Raw genomic sequence first — 12,293 nt, 5'->3', positions numbered from 1 at the left:
TCCCAGACACAAACCTGACCTTTGTGATCCAGAATTTCTCCCTTTCCTAATCTATCTACACAGAAAGGAGTTTTCTCTAATGAAATCAGAAAATGGCAGTGGCAATTACTGCGTGTCCAGAGCATGTTTCCAGCCTTTTTCCTTTCCCTGATGGTCCCAGACTCGTGGTATGGGGAAGCTGTTTTTTTTTAAAATGTCATCGCTTTTGTCACTTTAAGTTCTATTAAGATTGGTTATTGACTTTATGTATAATTAATAGCTTCCAAAGTCTTACATTTTTACACGTGGTGATAAACCCTGGTGCTGAGAAAGGAACAAATTCCTGTTGTTTATTGCCCTTCCCTCTTCCCCACCCAGGAGGAGCAGGAGTCACTTGAACTAAAGCCCTACGGCTTCTCCCATGAACGTGTCTGGATGTTTCTCACTTAGGTTGACGTGACAATTATTAGACCTGGCACATATAAACACAAAAAGCAAGAGGCATTAACAGGTCTATTCACCAAGGGTTCTGCACCCTTTGCACAAAAAAAAAAACTTAAATAAAAGTAACATGCCTAAATTGTGTAAATGTCAAGGTTTTCTCATTCATTAATTCCCCTCTCTTTGATGTGCAGTGCTCCAACTCTGTCTCTGCTCAATGGAGAAGTGCTGGGCTGATAAAAACCAACTCATCCTGGCACATTCCTGATCTCACAAAGGATGCAGACTTGGACCATGATCCAAAAATGCACTTATGTGCATTGCACCTACAGAGAAGCATTTGTTTGGAGCTCGTTTCCCCCCCGCCCCGAGGGGACCGACAGCCACAGGGCTGGGAACAGCTCCACGATGTCCTCCTGGTGCCCCACTGCATCTGAAGGGAAGACAAAGAAAAAAGTGGAGAGAAAAGTTCTGTTTTCCCACCTTGGGGCAGTTCTGGAGAGCTTGTTCCCCTGAGACAGAGGGTCACCCACCCACAGAGGAATGGAGGCCTTGATGGTGTCTCCCCACCATCAGCAATCTCCACCCTTGCAGAAGTGACAGAGGGGAGACCGTGGGCCCGTTGTTTATTGCAATTCTAAGTGCAGATATTGTCCTCTGCCACCATCTCGGGCAGTGCCAAGCCAGGCAGCAACAAGGAGCTGCCAGGATAAGAGGACAGAGCAGAAAACCCCACCTTTGGCTTTGGCCTGGAAAACTGGCACCTTGAAGGGATTCGTGGAGATGGAGGGGGCCTCTTCCCTTGACAGGGAGCTGCTGAGCTCTTTCTTCCACACAATGTAAAAGAACATTTATTTAGGAATGGTCTCTTTCTTTGGGGGAATTCAGTTTCTATAGAAAAATGATCTCTTTATGTATCAGAAAAATACCTGATGCTTTGAGTCATGGAATGATAGAATGGTTTGGGATGGAAGGGACATTAAGGATCATCTCATTCCAATCACCATGGGAAGGAAACTTTTCACAAAACCAGGTAGCTCAGAGCCCAGACAATTCCACATAACCTCTACAGAAACAAAATCCCCTGTGTTTGAAGTATTTAAATCCACCCAGAATGCCTGCAATTGTCTGACCAGCAACAGCTTCAGTGAGACAGTGAGGAAAGAGAGGCAGGAACTCAACCCACAGCAGATTTCAGTCCCCAGAGCCACCTCTGTGGCGGTGTGAAGTCCCATTCTTGCTCCTGCCTTCCCCCCAGTCACGTCAGTGGCGCGTGGCGCTGGCACAGATGGCGGCTGTGGCTCGGGCAGAGCGTGCCAGCTGTCTGGGACACAGGTGTGGATGCTCCCGCGCGCTGCTCGCTGGAAACCAGACCTCCAGGAGCCAGGCTCGAAGAAGAGGAAAGGGCCATCACCCACATTTCCACTTCTCACTTAGCTGGTGAATAAAAGATCATGAGTAAAAGCGTCTCTTAAAGGCCGTTCTGCACAATGCTCAAATTGATAAGGTATCAGAATTTTGCTGTAGTAAATAGGCAACATATTGTCTCTGCCATTATTATGCAGACTTGACCCACAGATCCATCCATAAAGCAATTTGAGAACAAGGCACCAGTTATTCAGGCCCGTGTTTTAATCCAAATGTCTACCTTATCCCAAATGGCACAGGCAGCTGCCCACATGGCTTTTATGAGGGTGAAATTTGGAAACAGCCAGGAGAAAATCCAGGATTCATCACCACTTGGAGTTAGCATCACCTCAACTGCACGATGATTTTCACATTACTGATGTTTGTTTTCAAACCTGTGGCTCTACAGATTGGAGGGAAGGCACTTTGGGCTGCATTTGTCAGTGAGTGTCAGGAGTGATGACATCAATAATCAACTCCCGTCAATGATGTAAGAGTTTCCCATTTCCTTTCAGCACCATCGACAGCTATTCTCCAATGCTGAGCTGCTGGGATGTCAAACACACTCATTGATTAGGAATGGGGAATTATGGAAAAGCCCCTCCATCATCCATCAGGGTTTTTATTAGGAGCTCAGCCCTTGGCTTTTAGACAGTGTGAGAATGCTCTGTCTCCACGGGAATTGGGAAAACAGGAGTTGGGATCAGCCGCCAGCTGGAATCCAGGGAGAGGCACCGCGCCCCAGCCATGGCTGCTGGGGTGATTTAGGGCTCTGGTTGCTCTGCTCTGCCAAATGGAAGGAGCAGAGGTCAGGGAAGGCCCATGAAGGAAAGAAAGGTTTGGTGGAGTGGCAGTTTTACAGCAAATTTTCATCAAAGAGCAGCCACAAAGAAAGGGGCAACATGAGAAGGGTGATGCAGATAAAGCAGCCTGATTCTCCCTACGCCTCCCATGAATATCTGGATGTCAGCTGAACTGTGAGGATGCTCAGGGGTTTTGCCAGGGATGTGAGATTTCACTCGGTTTCTCTGGAAATTCTGCCTTAGAAAGGCAAATTTGTGTTTGCTCCTGTTTTTCAACATTGCTTTCTGTACACAAATACAGACCAAAACACCCCAAAAATTGATACTAGGACAGTCATAACAAGACCCTACAGAATCTTGGAATCACAGAATTGTTTAGGTTGGAAAAGCTCTCTAAGATCAAGACTTCCAGCACTTCCAAGGCCTTCACCCATGTCCCCAAGTGTCACATTTACAACTTTTTTAATTCTTCCAGGGATGGTGATTTCACTATTTCCCTAAGCATGATTTCTCCAAGAGTTAATATATTCCAGGCTATTACCTGGTCAAGGCTAAACTTTTGTATTCAGATAAAGATTTATTTAGAACTTCAGGCAATTCCATGAAACAGTCTAGGAAAAGACTAAAAAAGAGCTGTGAAATGAAGACCAAATCTCATTTCACCTGAACAGGGATGCAGGGACAAAGCAGGTCCGAACCCTTCCTCTCTGGTCTGGTCTCACAACAACATTGTGGTGTTCCTCATCTAAAACCACAGCTCTACAACAAAACCACCAAAGCCAACATGAGAAGGATTTTACTGAGTAGGTTTTCAATTAATTGTTTTTTGGATTTTTTTTTGTTCCTAGGGAAGTTGAGTAGTGACTCTTCACAGAAGCTGAAGAAAGATAAAAGTTCTGAGGACTCACTGCCTTGTGGCACCCAGTCACCACGGCATGAATATCAGGAAAAAGGAGTATGTGTCCAACTGGGATAGCAAAACCTGGCCTGATGGAGTGGCTCACGTGGTCTCTCTTGGCTGCTCCATGCAATACCTCCTTTGTTTGTTCCTAGCACAGCTATTTATATCACACACTCAACTGAAAGGCAAGCGGCCAAAGGTTTGCTTTTTAGGGTTAGTTTGGGCAAACACCCAAACCTCTGGATGCTAAACTCTCCAAACCACCGGGGTTTGCAGAATTAGGTTAGAAATTACACACAAATGGGCTTTCTCCAAAATCATTTTTGCACTCCATTTGTAACAGAACCACTCTCTTGACATGTTTTTATATTTTCCTATCAAGATCTAACCAGGATATGAAAGCATTGAATACAAATGAAGAAAAAAAAATGACAAGTTAACGTTGCCCAACTTGACTGGAAATACAGTGCAAGAAATAACATTGCCTCACTCTGCAGTGGAGGGAATACGTCCTTCACTCGGGAATATGGTGTTGGATCTGGTGGTAAGGTATCAAAAATAGATTTAATTTTAATTAAACAGATTCTAGAGGTATTAATAGAGGGGAGAGATCCTCCTGGAAAGAAGAGAAATGGCAGCTGAGCCAAAAGAAATGTCATGAAGAGTTTGTTCCGAGGGTTTCTGTAAGCCCAGAGGTGCTCCAAGGTCCCGATGGGACAATGTACAGAGGAGGACTTGGCCACAATGGCCTGAGCTCACATTTCCAGCTTGGTTTTGGCCCTGAAGACCTGGTGCTCCACTTGGACCGATCCATCTTCATCTCTGGAGCAGGGAGAGCGATTCTGCCAGCAGGGACCGGCTCCTCTAGCGCTCAGCTGGGCAGCGCCGGTGAGTTCGGTGCCACGGCCCTCGTGTGCCAAGTGACCACCCAGCCAACTTGCCAGGCTCGGGCTGGCAGCCAGCACATTCCCAGCTGCTCTGGCTCGTGTGGATTCACCAGACATCTGAAGGAGACCACGCAGAGCCCTTTGCCCAGAGCTGGACGGCGGGCACGTGCAGGTCCTGAGCAGAGCCAGCCGATTCAAAGTGTGGTTTGGATGTTTTATCTTCTATACAGAAAAACCTGGGGAAGGTGGCAATATTTGGGAGGTAGGTTTGGGGGAAAGGAACACAACTCCATCACCATCCAGAGCCCTGCACAGCATCTTTGAGGCATAAAACAAGGTAAGCAGCCTTCTTCACAGAAAAAAATTCCTTAAAAAGCTTCCTGAGGTTAAAATATTCTAAATATAATTCTGAAATGTCTTTCTGTTTGACAAACACCTAAATCCACCTAAATGCTACATTTGAAGAACAAAGATTATTTCAAAAAACGTGATTAATTAGTAAAACTTTTTGAAAACTGTTCTATGATTTGTTCTACAATTTTTCAAGCTAGGATATTCACCGAAACAAACCCTGCGAATGGCTCCCTTTTGAGTGACTCAGCATTTTCCCCAAGGAAAGGTGTCATTCCATATTTGTCAGCCATCCCTATCCTGAAACACCATGAAGCCCCACCATATGGGTCCCTCCAGCCAGAGATGTCCTTCCAGCCAGGGATTTTGCCCAGCAAGCAGCTGCAAACCAGTTGTTGTTTATTTTCTGCCACCAATATCTTTCACATTTGTGTTGCACCCTACAAAAACTCTCTTTTTGACTCTGTTACAAAGATGCAGGAATTATGAGTTGCAACTCTCAGACAAGACACAGATGTACACATTAGGCCACAGCATCCATTCTCCTTATTAAAGATGAAGCACCGTTTTATATATTTAATCTTGATTTAGTTAACATTTCAAGTGAAAGACAAAATGCTTTATGTCTCCCTTAATAATAGACATAACCAAACAATATCCTGTAATACAGAATTGTGTTGCTTTTTAATCAAACTCTCTATTGCTTTCTTCTTTTAAATTACAGATGATCTGTGCCTTCCTGATTTGTCACTCAGCAATGCAGCAATTCCACAAAAACACGTATTTTTAAAAAACCCTGAGAAACATCTTGTAATATTCATGCAACAATGCTGTGCCTTTTTAAACTTTCACTACCTGCGTATTTTAAAGCATTTTTTCCAGTGCCCTTGCTACCTAATTTGAGAAATAAATCCGCAATCCCAGGCAAAACTGAAGGTGGACATATGTGTCCTTGTCTAGTCACTAATGTCCACTATTCCCATGTAGTACAGTGGTTTATCAGCTCCCTCCTTTAAAGAATTTGACAGGAGTTTTTTGCCTTTGGCAATCCAGTTGCAGTCTCATTCTACATCTGTTTTGATTGTCAACCTAATTCTGAGAGCAGTCAAAAACCTAGTCAGATCTCTCATGAATATCTTGGCAGGTTATGGCTTATTTAGGCTACGAGTAGCTCTGTTGGAGCAGCATCCAAATATACTACAGATTGACTCGCACAAATATAAATCCCTCAGTGTTCACCATTCCTTCCTGCAAACAATTAGGAAAATGCCTCGTTGAGCAAAGATGAAAATAACAGTCTGCAGCACCTCCACCAAGTTTTGCCCTGGCTGGTGCCGAGCCCTGCCTGCCTCAGTTTCCCTACTTCCCTGCCTGCCTGCTTCCCTGACTTCCTGGCTTCTTCCCTGCCTGCTTCCCTGTCTCTATCCCTGATTCTCAGCCTCCCTCCCTGTTTCCCTACCTTTTTTTTCTCTCTCTCTCTATCCCTGCCTGCCTGTCTTCTTCCCTTCCACCCTGCCTGAATTCCTGCCTCCATCCCTGTCTGCCTCTCTCCTTCCCTGCCTCCCCACCTCTGTCTGTCCCTGCTTTGTCTCTCTGCCACCTTCCCTGCCACCCTGCCTCAAATCCTGCCTTCATTCCTGCATCCCTGCCTCAAATCCTGCCTTCATTCCTGCATCCCTGCTTCAAATCCTGCCTTAATTCCTGCATCCCTGCCTCAAATCCTGCCTTCATTCCTGCATCCCTGCCTCAAATCCTGCCTTCATTCCTGCATCCCTGCCTCAAATCCTGCATCCCTGCCTCAAATCCTGCCACCTTCCCTGCCACCCTGCCTCAAATCCTGCCTTCATTCCTGCCTCAGATCCTGCCTCCATGTCTACCTCTGCCTGCACCCCTGCCTCCATCCCTGCCTCTCTGCCTCCTTCCCTGCCTCCCAGTCTCATTGCCCATCTCCTGCCTGCCTTATCCCTGCCTTATCCCTGCCTTATCCCTGCCTTATCCCTCTCTTCCAGCCTCCCTGCCTCCCTCCCGTGCCGCAGCCTCAGCTGCACGCGGGCTGAGCTCTCCTCCAGCTGCAGCAGCAGCAGCAAGGTGAAGCGCGGGAGCTCTTCAGGGAGGGGAGAGCAAATTAAAGCTCACTGCAGGAAAGTTGTGCCCCTGGCACTCTGCTCATGCAACAGCTGCAGATACAACAACGATCATCTGACATTCTGACATATACGTTGAGCAAAGCAGCGAGCGAGCCAATGCCGACACAACCTCGCGCAGGGCTCCGAGTCCCAGCCTTGAGCAAAACAGGTGTATGACATCCTGTTGCCAGTCTTCAGAGGTTATGGGTACGAGGAGAGACATCTGAGAGAGGAGCAGATGAAAATAACAAAGAAGGTTAAGGCTCGGGTTGACAAGCTCATTGATAATATTTTAGATGGAACAGACCTGCACGTTGACTACAAATTGCTCCTAATGTCTCCCGTAGACTGCAGGGCCCAGCCGAAGTGAAAATGGGCTCATTCATTACTTTCTGCGAGCAAATTTCTGCAGAAAGGAACCACTGCGACCCAGAAACTCCAGATGTCCTTCGGGGCCGAGGCTGCAGAGCTGTCTTGGTGCCAGAGTAGCAGCATTATGTTGTGCGGCCTTCAGGCTTCCATGTAAATAAACAGGAGCAATGAAATCCTTTAGTAAATATTTTTGAATTTGGTGGAAAATCCTGTTGCAGCATTTTGCTTTTTAATGTTCTGAGACTAATTGATTATCTAATAGGAGGCAAGGACATTGCCAGGAAAGACAACACTCTCGTGTTAGCATCCAGGACGTGGCTCTTTGTGAAATTTCACTGGAAGAAAATTGCATTCGGAGAAGAATTTTTAATCCAGTATTCTAAATTTTCACATTGTAGGCATTAGGGCCCAGAAACAGCACATGGGCTGCCATTCCTGGAAGTTCTTTGCTTCAAGTCACATAGCTCCCTAGGCTAATCAGCCTTTACTAAGTTGCCTTATTTTGGGGAAAGAAAACACATATTAAAGTGAGGCTGTGTCTCCATAAAAGATGCTCGGAAGAGCACTGTTGGATATTAAAGTTAGCATCTGCTATTGTCTGGTTAACAATTGGCAATTACCATTAGTTTCCACTGCGGCTGATGGAGTCACAGATGGCTGATTGAGTCAAGTAAGTGCACTTATTCCTATGGAGGGGTGTGCTGTAGCAGGGAAATACTTGCACTCACATCACACACAATCCAGGCAGAAAGTCATGAGGCGGCTTCCAAATAGTCACTTCCAGCTTGGCTAGTCTGTTCGAGATAAATCTCAAAAGATGCTGTAAAGAAGGGCTGTAAAAACAGAAAAAATAAGAACCAAACTGCAGTCAGGGGTTAATACACACAGAGAAAATAAATTTATTGTGACCTGCAGAGGTACCACTGTCATTACAGGTAAAGCTGCTGGGAGAAATTTGGGTGGCTTCTGTTCTTTTTTAATAAAACTGGCTTGCTCTGCAGCACATTAAAAACATTCTGCTAATCACAATGTATCATGCTTAGTGGAAAATCTTCGCCACTTGGTTTGCATGTCCTTAATTAGAGATTTAATAAGTAGACAACTGTTTAAACACAGTCACTTTGCCCATTAACATCATGTACCTTGGTTTGATTTAACACCTGTAACTGCTAATACATTGTGCCATTCCATAATGGGACTTTTTACACTTCTCATAATTCCGAGGGATTTAATTCAAATGTGCCTTTCACATCTGCATGTTGGAATTCTGAACTCCTGATAGTTTCTACCTGGTGTCTGTTGCGCTTTTCACCTGACCAGATCTTGAGATTTCTCACTGTTGTCATGGCTCAAGGGATGTCCTCCTCAACTGGGCTGTCCTTTCGCAGCAGGAGCATCCCTTCCTTGCCCTACCCAGAGCCAGTCCAACACCCACCCAACACCTGAAGATATTTAAAAATACCCAACCCCTGGCAGTGCCAATGGGAGCCAGGCACCTCCAACCCCCTGGCTCAAACCAGTGCTTGGTGTTCCTGCCCCAGGTGGCACCACTGCTCCTGCTGCTGTGAGATCCCAGCTTTGCTCTCTCCTGTGCCAACCACAGCCACTCACAATTCCTGTCGCATCGAATCCTGCTCTCATCCTCCCCGGAACACTTTGAGGATTATGATCGCTTTCCTTGAGCCAGCGCGAGAGGATCAGCTGAGCTTGGAACAACTGCAGACAGCACAGGAGAGTCAAATGAGGCTAAGGCCACCAGCTGTCTCTTGGCCATCTCAGGGGAGTTTGGATCAGGTCCTGAGTAAATCCCAGGTGTGTTTTGCTTTGAAAAACTTTTCCAAGGTTAGTTTTCCAGTCCTATTACATCTTCCAAAACTCCAAAATTATTGGATGTGAAGATGTTCATAGCAGGGATTTGAAACTGGGTGATCTCTAAGGTCCCTTCAATCCCAAATCATTCTGTGATTCTATGTGGAGACCTGGGAATAAAAAATAAAAAACCCCAAACCAGTGAAACTCCTTTGTCTCTATCTTATTTCTCACAAGCATTTTCAAAATGCCAATTGGTTCTTAAAAAGCAGCATTACCATTTTCTGCGAAACTCTCTCCGGGGTGTGTTTACAGCACGCCTTGCACAGGGAGAGGACGGGGTGAGGACACATCACACCCATGGCAGGGGCTCTGAGAAGTGATTTTGGTGCTCTGAGCTCAGTGCCTGGGCTCCCTCACAGCTCCAAAGTGCCCGATTTGGCAGCGAGCTCGGCGTTTGCTCGTGAGGAGCGCGGGGAGCTCAGCTCAGCGGCTCCTCCACCGCGCACCCTCCCTCGCCACTGCCTCCCTTCCCTCCACACTTCATTCATTACCAAAAAAAAAAAGGGAGAAAACCCCCAAATCAGGCTCACTGTCGAGCTATCCCTCCCATTTCTGAGGACAACTGCCAAGCTAACACACAGATGATTTTTCTTGGCATCTTTATTTTTCGATGATGTTTTTTCAATGCTTAGTATTAAGCTGAAATATTGTTTGCCGGGGATCACTGCCCATCAGGTGCTTTATTACAGATGAAATTAGATTTCTTTACAGTTGCACTGGAAGAGGAGAGAGGGATAATGTGAGTAGCTTTTTAAAACTGACAGTCATTTCAGCAAAGCAGGAAAAAACACACTGACCCTCCCTGATCAAAACTGTTTCCCTTATCCCTCCCAAATTAAAAATTGCTTTAAATAAATAAATAAATAAATAAATGAGGGGGGGGGGGGGAAACAGCTAAATGTATTTATAGTACTGGGAATATATATTTTTTTCCAGCACGAATATTTTTATTCCTACAGATTTAACCATCAGTTTACTCGGTTTCACTTAGCGAGCAGCAGCCTAAATCCCACAGCTCTTTACAAGAGAATATTCCCAAGGAATATCTTCTCCAGGGACAGGGGGGGAAATAAAAGAAATAACACAATCCTAAAGGTAAATTTTGGGAACATTTGGTGCCAGTAAGACAAAGCTCGTTGCCGCGGTGCCCGGCGCTGGCAGAATTCCACGCGATCCCGCCCGGTGCTCCGCTGTGCATCCTTCTCCTGCGCAGGGAAGGCACAATAAACCAGCCAACATTGGCTCCTACACAAAACATGTTAACTTCGGGACATGCCAGGCAGCTTCCCAACCCGTGTACGCTTTCAAAAGGGCAGATTTATTTTCAAAGGAATCTCCTTTTGCATGTTTCTCTCTGAAGCCAATTTAAAAGGGTTTGGTGGGGTCTGGGTGGGGTTTTTCTGAGCGGGGGGAGGTCAGAGAGATTTTTTTTGGCCTCCAATCCAGTGAAGAAACCTGAATTTTGCACCTGCATAACGCTAAAGGCAGAGGCTGGATAAAGCTGTAAATTGTTTAACAGCCAATCTGGAGAAAGAGCAGCGCTCAAAAACATAATACCTCTGGAAGGCTGGAGGCAAGATTCATTTAAACAGTTTTCACTGTCATCGATGTCACCAATTTGAAGCTTGTCTTGTTTACCGGATGAAGGTTTCACACTGTGTCAATGTTCTGCCAGGATTCGGCATTAAAATGAGCAGTTAGTACAAGTCAGCCATAAACATGGCAGATCTGTTAGACTGGCAGAAGCCACCGCGAGCTCCCTGGTGCAGCTTTTAAGCACTTGGCATGCTGCTAGCTCAAACTGGAGAGGGGGCTGTGAGCATCATTTGGGCCTGAGTGCAATGCACTTGAAATAATTACTTTAATCAGCAAAAGTTAATTACTTTAAATCATAAATTAATGGCGGAGCATTTGGCAGAGCCTGATGTGTGTGGCGAAGCTGTCAAGCAAAAATCACAGGTGAACCTGCGACCCCGTCTCAATATCACTGGATGAAAGAAAGGAGCTCACCTACTGTGCGTGCCACTTCTGCCACATTAAAAAGAACTCTTTGTAACAGGAGAACAGCCACCTTAAACTGTCACCTATAAAAAAGGGACTATAAACAAGCAGATTGCTGCTAAGCAGGTGCTGCTGGAGGAGTTGGCCCTTGATAATAATAAGATCTTAAAATGGCATCTGCCTTTATTTTATAGCACAATTGGAAAGATGGTTAAAAGTAATAAACCCAGCTGATATGTTTTATGAGTTAGTAGTTAGCAGTGTTTGTGGGGGAGGGATCCAAGATTTGGGGGGGAGATGCCAAAGACTGGGAGCAGCTTGAAGGCGCGTTGAGGGGAAGGGAGAGGGCGCGGGAGCCGCGCGGGGAGCAGGGCTCGGCTGCGGCTCCACGTCCCCAGCCCCTCTCTTTAGGTTGCATTTCTTATTTCACCTGACAGACACTTCCAATTTGAGGCAGCACCATGCAAGAGCCCAGGAAAGCAATGTAAATCTCTTTCTGCAAATCCATCCTTTACACCCGCTCCTTAAAGAAGACCCCACGCTTGACTTGGCTGAGTTTTATGTCATTGTTTAGGAAGGCAAGATGTGTTTCATTAAAAAAAAAAAATAAAAATTTGACTATTTACCCATTTAAAAAAAATATAACAAACCATTTAAAAATAAACAAGTTTATAATGAACAACTTCAAAAATTTGTGAATGAAAACAGAAAGATAAGGCAAGGCTATATAGCCACCACACTGAGCTCTGAGATCATTGAATCAATTCCTAAAATTCAGAAGAGGAGGAGAAAAGAGAATGCTTGGAAACTATTGAAGTTGGGAAAAACACCTACAGCATTTAGGAAAATAATATAAAGTTAAATCATACCAAAAAGAATTGGTTTCTTTTGGGGGAAAGGGAGAATGTTTGGACTTAAGGACATGAACATATTCATGTCTAGGGCCATCTATGTATTTAATACACATATTAAATATTGATATAAATACTAACACATACATCAAGTATAATTCATTGCCTAAATTAACTTTAATTACAGAATCAGATTTTCCAAAGGAGGGAAAAAGCTCTGGATACCTCAAAACTCTGAATTTTCTCAGGGTGATCCAGCAATCCCAGATCCACAATGCCAGTGCATTAGGGGCACCTTGAAA

This window comes from Pseudopodoces humilis, chromosome 9 (genome assembly GCF_049639895.1).
Source record: "Pseudopodoces humilis isolate 2021_Gansu_Grassland_sample_001 chromosome 9, ASM4963989v1, whole genome shotgun sequence".
In the NCBI taxonomy this organism is placed as follows: domain Eukaryota; kingdom Metazoa; phylum Chordata; class Aves; order Passeriformes; family Paridae; genus Pseudopodoces; species Pseudopodoces humilis.
This window is presented reverse-complemented; position numbering follows the sequence as displayed.